Below are 11,048 nucleotides of genomic sequence, written 5' to 3' on the forward strand. Positions count from 1 at the left end.
TGGTTGGGGTTAATTTGGGTGAAGTGTATTGTTGTTAAGACGAGGGATGCAAGAGTAGTGATAATGATGATAGTGGTAATAGTGGTGGTGAGGTGAAGGGTTTGAGGGATTAGATTTGGAGTGATAAGTTAGGATTAAGATTAGATGACGAGTTAATATTTAATTTGATCTCTTAACTTGCACGCAAATTTTAATTTAGTTCATGAAGTTTTAATTGTTTTTTTAGTGAACAAATTTTGTAAACGTGACTTATATTAGTCTCTTGACAATTTTTGGCACAAAAACGTTAATGAAACATTAACATGGATAACCAAATGTCATACTGAAACTTATAAAACGATGTTGTTATGATTTTGGTGTTTAAATAGTTCAAAAATAACGTCGGATGACTTGTTTTTGGAAAAAAAATTTCAATAAATACTACTTATGATATTTTTTGGACTTTTGGATTGCGAAAATAAAAATATAGTCGTTTTATACAGTCCAATGTGGCATTTGGTTGTCCATGTCAACATTCTATTAACGTTTGTGCGTCAAAAATTAGTTTAGATATTAACGTAAATCACATTTATAAAATTTGAAGACTAAATAAAGACAATTAAAATTTTAGAGAATAAATTAAAATTTGCGTATAAATTGAAAGACCAAATTAAGTATTATTATGAAGAGGGTTAAAATTAGAAAAACAAATGTTAACTAACTGTTGACGGTTAAAAATTTTATAATAAAAATAAAATTAAAATTATTTTAAATATTAAGAATAAAATAAAATAAAATTAAATGTTAAGGATAATTTTATAAATTTTTAAAAACGTTAGAGATAAAAAATACTTTACACCCATCTTTTTAATAAGGTTTTTATATCAATTTGATCTTGTATAATATTAAATAATTTCAATTCTAAAACAAATTTGATCTTTTTATACACAATGTACTATAAATAGTTAATGCACAAATATAAAAAGAAAAGTTGATCACGGCAGAAAACTTATTTATTATTTTATACTTGAAGAGATCAAGTTAAAAATTTAAATGTCTAAATAGGGACAAATATACTGAATAATTTGAAATGACTAATTTGAATATTTATGCCCTCTATTTTTGTGTACATGTCGTAACATTTTATGGGAAATGTGAGCTGGAACCACAGATGTTGTAAACTATTGCGACCAAAGGAGCTACAAATAAAAGTTGACAGCAGAAAAGTGGGCCTTTGTGTCCTATGCACACCGCTTATTCTTCTTTTCTTTTCTCTAATTTTGGATGAAATTCAGCCAGAAATGGAGTAAAATGCAGCTTCCAACTCTTTGTAACTTGTATCCAATGCTGCAAAAATTTCTCATTTTGTTTAGAGAATATTTGCTAAACTTATCAAATTGCTATCCTTTTATAAACCACTGATATAGATTTTAGATAGATCATATCTTTTTAAGTAATAATAATTCAAAGCATGTACCGCATAAGGAAAAATTCTTATTTATTTTATGGTATATGGTGTAAATTAATTTTTTTGGGTATCTCTGGAGTTTGACAAAAATTTTAAAAATATCTTTAAATTTTATTTTGTTTCAACTTTATTCCAGAAATTTTTTATTTGCATCAAATATATTTTCAATGGCTAAATTTTTAAAAAATTTAAGGCCAATCTAACAATAATATATAAAAATTATACTTGATTTGCTTGTGTTGAGGGTTGTTTTTATGAATTTGTTGTTGAATTAGTCTTAACTTTTTTGAAAAATTAGCCGTCAAAAATATATTTATGCAAATGAAAAACTTTTAGGACAAAATTGAAACAACATAAAACTTAAAGATATTTTTAAAACTTTTATCAAACTTCAAAAATAAAAAATATACTTTACCTTATTTTTTTTTGCCGTATCTATCCATAAAAATTCTTATTATTTACTCTCTTTTCTACTTTATTGAAACAATTTAAATGAATGATTGAGATCACTCTGTAAAACACAAAATTTTACTCCATAAAATATGAAAGAATGACCCACCTAATGCTCCATTATAATTGAGTAATTGATTAATTCACTAATAAAAATAACATAGAATAATATATAGCTAGAATTATAGTCCGAGTTATTGTATTTTTTTATTCAGCATAAGTCCATAAGACTATATTTAATTGGAAAGAAAAAAATAAAAAGAAAAGGAGTAGAAAAGACAAAAATAAAAAAAATCGAGTCGATTTTTATTATTTTTAGTTGTGTTTAGATAAAAAAAAAATATTATAAAAAATAATTTTATTTTTATATTATAAAATATATTAAAAAAAAAGAAATAGTATTAGAAGTAGAGAAATATAATTAGTTTTTTCTCTCTTTTTCTTTCGATATTGGAAAAAAAATTGATGGATTCTGTCTATTTTTTTCTTTTAATTTTTTTTTTCTTCTCAATCAAATAATAAAAAATAATAATTTTTCTTCTAATTTTTTTCTTTTGTTTTCTTTCTTTTTTATTTTCTCTTAAACAAACATAACTAGAGACGGACCTAATAGCAACAATGAGGGGACATTTGTCCCCACGGTGTTTTTATTTTTTTTAAATATGGTTATATATAATATATTCTCACTTCAAATTTTAAATGATCCCACTATAAATGAATTAAATTTCACTAGTTAAAGTTTTAAATTCACTTTTTTATTTCTCTATCATTTTGATTATTATTTAACCTAATCAAATTTAATTCTTGTGTCATCACTTCTTTATTCTCTTAAACCCTCTTCTTATTTTGATATTTTCAACTTTTTTTCCTATTTCTTATCTAGTAGTCATCTTCTCTCCATCAAAACATAAATTTTAAATTTTTTATTTTTTTATATAGCTCTCCATGACTCTATGTATCTTCTAATTTCATTGTTTTTTTTATATTTTCAATTACAAATTTTAATTCAAATAATTATAGTTTAGGTATTAATCTAATATTTCATTTTTTTGTGACTTTATATATTTTATTTTATTCTTGATTTATTCATTTTTATTACTTACTTTTTATCTTTTATTCTATTATATGTATCTATCTATGTTGCGTATAAAATTTTAAAATGAATTGATTAATTTACTAATTTAGAATATATTTTTTATTTTTAGAAATAGTAATAAAAAATATTTTAATTACAATACATAATTAAACAGATACATAAAATTTTTTATCTAATATTATATCAAAATTAAATTAAAAAATATATAATAAATTTAATTATTTTAAAAAGAAAGAAAGAAAGAATTGTGAATTATGTTTCTGTTATTTTATATAAACATACTTTTCATATACAAATTTAATTTTTCTAGTATTTATATATAATTTTAGTTTTAAATTATAAATACTAGTGTATTATTAGGCACTAATGTGTTAATTAATTCAATTTTTTATTATTAAATATGTGTAAAAATTTAGTTAGGATAATAAAGTATCTATAATTTAATTAAAATATTTTAATTTCAAGTTTTACAAAATAAAAAATAACTTTTTATAAATTATATATAATGAATAGTATTTTATAAATGAAAGTGTTTATTAACTCTTTTTAATTTTTATATTTCTATATAATTAATAATATTTAATAAAATTTGTTTTAATATATATATTTTTGTTCTCACTCTTAAAATTTTTTCGATCCATCACTGAACATAGCCTAAGTGTGTTGACCCATATTATTGTTAAGTAGTAAATATGAGTAGCGTAAGAATTAATCTTATATTAAAAAAAAACAAAAAAATAAAAAATTTATAAGATAAAAAATTTATTAATTTAACAGCGTAAGATTTTAAATTAAATGTAATATTTTTTATTTTATATTGTTTTACTTACTTCCTCTCTAAAATTGAATGTGTTATCTTAAATAATAATTCCACCGCTTTGACATCAACATTTTACCTTAAATTTTAACTATATCATTCATGTAATTGAAGTATCAAATAAGAATTAAATATAAAATATCATAAAATTTATTAAATATAAATATGATGTTCATTGCATAATATTATAAGAAGTTACTTACATAATCCAAAACAAACTAACAGATTCCATTAGTTTACTGTAATTCTTTTTATAACCCAAAATTAAATAGATCGGATTTTAGTCGACGTCTTCTTATCACTCGTTAATGTAGACCTTACTGATTTTCAATATTGTTTGAAAAAATAAAAAATGAGCTCTGAATAGTTTAAAATTATGTTATTTTATATTTTTTAACTATCATTAAAATAATTAAATAATATTAGAGATGATAAATATATAATTATAAATATATATATATATATAATCACTAGAAAAAATACAAGTCACCAAAAAAAAATATTATATATATCAAAATTATAAATATTATATTAAATAAAATAATTTTAAAAATTATTATCTTTATTTTTAGCGCTACTAAATAATTTTTTAGCCGAACAAATTAAATTAACCTTTATGAACATATCACATAACCTCCCATTTATCACTGCATTGGATTTAAGAGTGTATATGGTCCGGTTCGATCTAAAAGTCCAATTCAAATTTAAATATGAGCTAATTTAATGTAATTTTATCGGTTCAGATTGAATAAGAGTATTAAAATTGGACCCGATTATTATTTAATGTCGGATTCAGGTTAAGGCGAACCCAGTTTTATCCGGTTTCATGTACACTGTAATAAGACTAAAAAAAGTATATATGTTTTAAATTAATTTTAATATTATGTTATATTAATTATAAGTTTATTGCTTTATTTTTAATCACACTTAGTTGGATTAAAAAATAGATTAAAGAGACACAAAATTAGAATTTATGAACAAATTCAAGTTCAATTATGGACATCAACTTTTTGGTAATAAGTATATTTTTTTATAAATAAATGCATCATAATTTTTTGACATAAAATTTATCAAGTTTCGAACTTTATCAATTTAGACCCAATTTTAATGTGACCCAAAAATAATATGATTTTACTAAGTTTAAAATTGGATAAAAATTTTAAAAATAGACCCGATCATTATTTAAAATCGGATCTAGATCAAGATGAACCTGATTTCACCCAATTTATGTATACCCCCTAACAAATTTATGCCACCCGAATATGCCTTTGACTTAAATTCATTGCAACGAGCACAAAATATTTAAGAAAACGTTCCGTTTCTTTTTTTTTTTTTTTCCTTTTTACACACCATGAAACATTATTTCTTCACATATAGATCCAAATAATATTCCATCATGCTTGAGAGGGAACTGTTGATAGAAGCATTTGTGTCTCTTCCAAGTTCTATCAAACCAAGAAGCTAGCAACAAGCTAAGAAGAGAAAAACAAAGAAACGAAAAGAAAAAGAAAGACACTTTAGTTTAATTTCTCTCAACCGTTGCTTATGCTTTTCAATGATGCTTAGGGCCAAATAATGATAAAAGCTCGGATCCGTTAATAGAAATTATTGTCGGCAACATGGAGAGCCACTCAACACTGAACAATGCATGAATAGGCAATGCAACTGCTACTAAATTATGGAGTTTATAATATTTTTACCAAAATGTGATGTGTATGGTAAAAACACAAAATATTATTGTTCTTGTGTTGTGGAGCCGTCCCAAGTATATCTTGATCTAGAGCGGATGAGGACACCTCGTCTTCTCCAAGCCGGGAAGTATACACCGGTATTCTAGAAACACGGGATATTGGAAGTACCTCCAAAAAACACTTTAATAATGGAAGAAAAAATATAAGTAGACAATAAAAATATTAAATAATATAAATAATAGATATATTAGATGTTCATTTTATTAAGTGTACGAATAATTATTTTAATATTAAGATTTAGATAAATAATTTAAAGATGTAGTATATTTTTATTTAATTGGTAGTTATTTATATTGTTTAAAATAATCATTATTTACCTAGCATTCCCTATACTTAAATTAGTAGCTAGCGAGAATTTTAATTAATATTTTCTTTCTTAAAAGTCTATCCCGTGTGGTTTTAGTCTTTCTTTACCTTTCTTTTGTATAACCTTTTATAGACCTTTATTAATAATATTGTCATTTTCATGATATTTAAGGTTAAAAATTATCAGTCTCAACATTAGTGAAGCTAATTATTTATGCATCTTAAAAATTTTAATGTTGTCCTTTTTTAACTACTTCATCTGAGCTAATATTCGTTGAAGACTTTTCAATATCCTAATAACGTTGTCATTTTTTAACTACTTCATTTGAGTTAATATTCGTCGAAGACTTTTCAATATCTTGATTATCGATAAAATTATTTAAATTAATAATGTGTTACCGACGTAGTAGTTATGGTAGTCAATAATTGTAATTACCAAAAGAAAATAATTCACACTATCAGAAAAATGTTGAATATCATTAGATTTAACATTGTACATTAGTATTGGTTTCATCGACGAATTTATTAACGGATTTATCGATGGTTTTGATGTAGAATTCGTTTGGTCAAATTGTTACGGGCAGATTTTTGTTTCCGACGATAAATTCGCCGGTAATACTTGGAGGAAAAACAGAAAAAATAGGCGCAAAATTTAGTGCGGGATTTACCGTTGGAACAATCCGCCAGTAAACCTATTTTAGTGAAACACTGTATTTTGGTGACATGCAATGAGTTATCGTTGGATTTATCCATCGGTAATGAGCCCTAAAATTTAAAGTGCGAACCATCTCCCCCTTCAATTTGAAATCTACTCTCTCTATCTCTCTAACCTCTCTTCTGCTTTTCTCTCTCTAGTCGCCTCCTCTCCCTACCGCGCTGTCAGCCCCACCGCCGTCTGCCCTTCCTGCGCCGCCTTCCTCATCTCCTTGCACTAAATTTTCGACGTCTCTATTGCAGCTGCCATTAAAAATTCTAGCCTCCATTGCAGTCGTCCTTCTTCTCACCGCTGACGTCTCGCCATCCTTCGAGTTGCTAGCTTCTTCCCCTAATCTAGCATGCTTCGTCATCCGCCTCCAGATCCAGCTTTATTGTCGTCTGCCAGGTCTAAATTAGTTAATTTTTTGCTTATTTTTTTTTGTTTTTAACCTGTTTTTCATAAAAAAATTGATTTGGTTAATTTAGTTTGTAGTGTGTTTAGAATAATTTAGCTAAAAATAATTAGCTAATTTTGTGTGTGTTTGGAAGCTCTGATCTCGTAAAGTGTTATGTATGTAATGTAATTGACTAATTGCATGATTATCAATTTATGATGAGACTTGAATTTGTCAATTTATTAAATGGGAGACTTAAATTTGTTAAATGAAAAGCTTTTTAAATATTGATTTAGTTATGCTACTAACTGTTGATTTTGTGTGCATTATTTGCTAATTTTGAATTTCTTGAATGAAAAGTTCATTAATTTTTGTGCGTTTGTTATTTAGTTCTGCTTCATATAATTTCATATCTTGAATCTTTCAATAGTTCTAGTACCATTAATGACTGAATAATATCGTGAAAATATATTTACATGAGAAAAATTCGAATAACAACAGCAAAATATAAGTTAATAATTATTATTTTTTAGTTAATAGTAAAAAAATTTAAATGATAACATAAAAAATATTATTTTATATTAAAAAATTAGTATAAGACCCGAAATATAAACATTCAAATTCGGTTATAATACTAGTATATTTATTATTTACTGTATGTGTTTTTGATGAATTGTTTTGTTATTTGATCTATAAATTATGAAATTAAAATAAAATTTTTTTAACTATAATTTCTAGTTGGACATTAAGAATAAATAGTTAAACTTTCATTTTGTACAAATCTAATGTTATACCAATCCAATTGCATTTTACAGGTCATTACAAGTTTAAATAATAATTTGTTAGGCATATTTCTGTAGTTGCTAAGTTGGAGTAAATCCTCATTTTGGTCCTTGAGATTCACGCGATTACTTATTTTGGTTCCTGAAATTCAAAATTACTTATGTTGGTCCTCTAGATTCAAGTCCAGGCACCAATATGGTCCCTCAATTCTTTCCGTGCTGAGATTGCACCCTCCTTGCCACGCTGGATGATGAGTAAACGATATCGTTTACTTTTGGCGTCCAAACAAGTTATAAAAGAAGAATAGTAGAGGTAGAGAAGAAGACGAATACTTTATTTTGGGTCTCCATCGTTTCTTCTCTCTTTATATACAAAACGATGACATTTCTGACTTGTTTGGGTGCCAAGGATAAACGACATCGTTTACCCATTATCCAATGTGGTAGGAAGGGTGTCATCTGAGCACTCTGTTAGCCTAATCATCACCGAAAAGAATCGAGGGACTACATTGGTGTCTAAACTTGAATCTGAAGGACCAGTATAGGTAATTTTGAATTTCAAGGACCAAAATGAGTAATCGCGTAAATCTCAGGGACCAAAATGGGTATTTAGTTTGCTAAGTTGCATTAGTCCAGGACACAATCTTACTCACTCAATGGAATTCATACTTAAAGTTTTGCATATTACTTTTGCATTGATTTTATACATTTCACATCTTATTGTGCTTGATTATGTTAACTTGACTCTAATTTATCTAAGTAAACTACCATTTCTACCCATAAAAATTGAAAACGCTGACATATTTATCCATAAAAGATTAAAATTACCATTCGTACCCATAAAAATTTGACTTTCGCAGTAAAATTATCCAAACCCTAAATAATTACATAAAATTCTCAAACTACCCTTAGTGGTCATCCTCTTCAATTCTTCATCTAAGCCATGAACCAGCACTACTGCAGCACCATCCTCTCTCTCTCTCTCTCTCTCTTTCTCTCTTCCTTCTCCTTCATCTTCTTCAATCGTTCTTTCTCTCTTTCTCTCCCCTCTCTTCGCACTTTTCTCCTTCCTCTTCTTTTTCTGTTGATGTTTCTCTCTTCTATGTCGTTCTTCTCTCTCTTTTGTGCATTAATGGTGGTTCCTCCTTTTGCCATCGCGAGCTCCATCTTCTCCTCCCCTCCTCTTCTTCTTCTTCTTCTTCGGGAGGTTTCTGACTTCAAGAAGCAGCAATTTTGAATTCCCTATTTTTTGCAACCCCAACTTCTTCAGCGTTGAGTTCCTTCCTTTTCCAAATGTCGTATCTTCATCTTTTCTTTCTTTCGGAATCACTTTTCTCTTTTCCTCCTAGCGATGCGTCTTCGTTATCTCCTCCCAATGTCGCCAAAATCAAATTAGTGTTTTGTATTATTTGCAATGAAAATGGTTATCTGAAATCTGAGAAATTATCAATTTTTGGTGAAGGTTCTAAGAAATTAGGGTTTTATTTTGAATCTGTGCATGTTCTATTCTTCAATTTGATCTAAGTTTTTTTTGTGATTTTGAAGAGGATAGTGGCTAGGTTATGTTGATGTTCAAGAGATGAGAGAGAGAGAGAGAGAGAGAGAGAGAGAGAGAGAGAGAGAGAGAGAGAGAGAGAGAGAGAGAGAGAGAGAGAGAGAGAGAGAGAGAGAGAGAGAGAGAGAGAGAGAGAGATGATGCTACGATAATAGTGGTTTAGGTGCTGCAGATAGAGGGTGGGTGTATGAGAGAAGAGAAGGGGGTAGTTTGGAAATTTTATGTAATTATTTAGAGTTTGGATAATTTTGCTGTGAAAGTCAATCTTTTATGGGTACAAATGGTAATTTTAATATTTTATGGATAAATATGTCAGCGTTTTCAACTTTTATGAGTAGAAATAGTAGTTTACTCAAGAATAAATAGTACAATCTATTTCATACTTAAATTTTTAAATATTACTTTTGCATTAGATTTATGCATGTCATATCTTATTGCTTTAGATTTGAATCATGAAGGCTCCTTGTTTAGTTGAATTTAATTCTTATGAAATTAATTGAATGTTGACTAATGCTGTAGAGTGAAATTAGTTAAATTTATGGGAACTATAAAGGTGAATATATGTCCAATTTTAGGGGAGGTTATGTCCAATTTTTTTTGAAAAATTTTATTGAATGATTCGTGTAGTATATATGTTGATTAGTGTTAATAATATATTCTCTTTGCAGACATGACGATAGGTAGTAGAGGTAGATCGAGTAGGTCTTGTTGTTGTGATAAAGGGAGAGTTTCCACCGAATACCCAGAAACTGTTCAATCATCGTCCTCTACCCTGACTACCCCGTCGATCCCTGTAACATCACAGACGGACTCAATGGTTCAATAGTGCATTATGATTCCAAACCAGAACTACGTACATACCTTTTTCTGCTACGCCCTCTATAAATCTGTGACAAAAAAATGGGGATGAATGAGAGAGGAAAGTTTAAAAAAAACTAGGAGATTAGATATAGTATCGAAATGTATTATAAACTAAAAATGAGATAAAATTAGAGTAAGAGATTAGTTAAATTAAAAGGATAATTTAAAAATTTTAAATAATTTTTTAAAATTTAGATAATTTTATTTATTTAATTTTACCTTTTATAATTATAAATTAATTTTAATTTTTTTATAATTAATCTCAACATTATAATCTTTCATAATCTTTCATAGTCAATTTTAATATTTTAATCAAAATTTAATTTATAGTTTTCGGACCACACACATAGTTTCCGGTTTCTCAAGTATCAAAAGGAGAGTATGATCCAGAAAAATACAAGGCATTAATTAGTTATTTTCTGACCTTATTTAATTGATTAATTATTTTAAGAGTTTAGTAAATATATATCCAAAAATACATGTTAAGATCAAATTATCATTAGTAAAAGTTTTAAATTTTTTTTATTTTAATAAATACATAACTAACATTAAAAACTTAAATTTGGTATGTTTGATTGTTTTTATAAAAAAAATTTCAATTAATAGTTTTATTTAATCTAACCCATCATCTATATATGTTATACTGTTATTTATGAAGCTGTATTAAGAAGATAATGTACTAACATTATTGCTGCAAAGACTCACGTGTGTCTTGATGTGAATATATAATTAAATAATGCACTAATTAAATCCTAATATCATTGTTTAATTTATGCAAGTATGAAATTATAATTTGGGATTAAAATTCTTTAAAATAAAAAAATTAGTAAAGTGATAATCAGTTATAACCTATAGTAGATTATGAACAGGTAGATGCATTATATATACCAGT

This window comes from Arachis hypogaea, chromosome 2 (assembly GCF_003086295.3).
Source record: "Arachis hypogaea cultivar Tifrunner chromosome 2, arahy.Tifrunner.gnm2.J5K5, whole genome shotgun sequence".
NCBI lineage: Eukaryota > Viridiplantae > Streptophyta > Magnoliopsida > Fabales > Fabaceae > Arachis > Arachis hypogaea.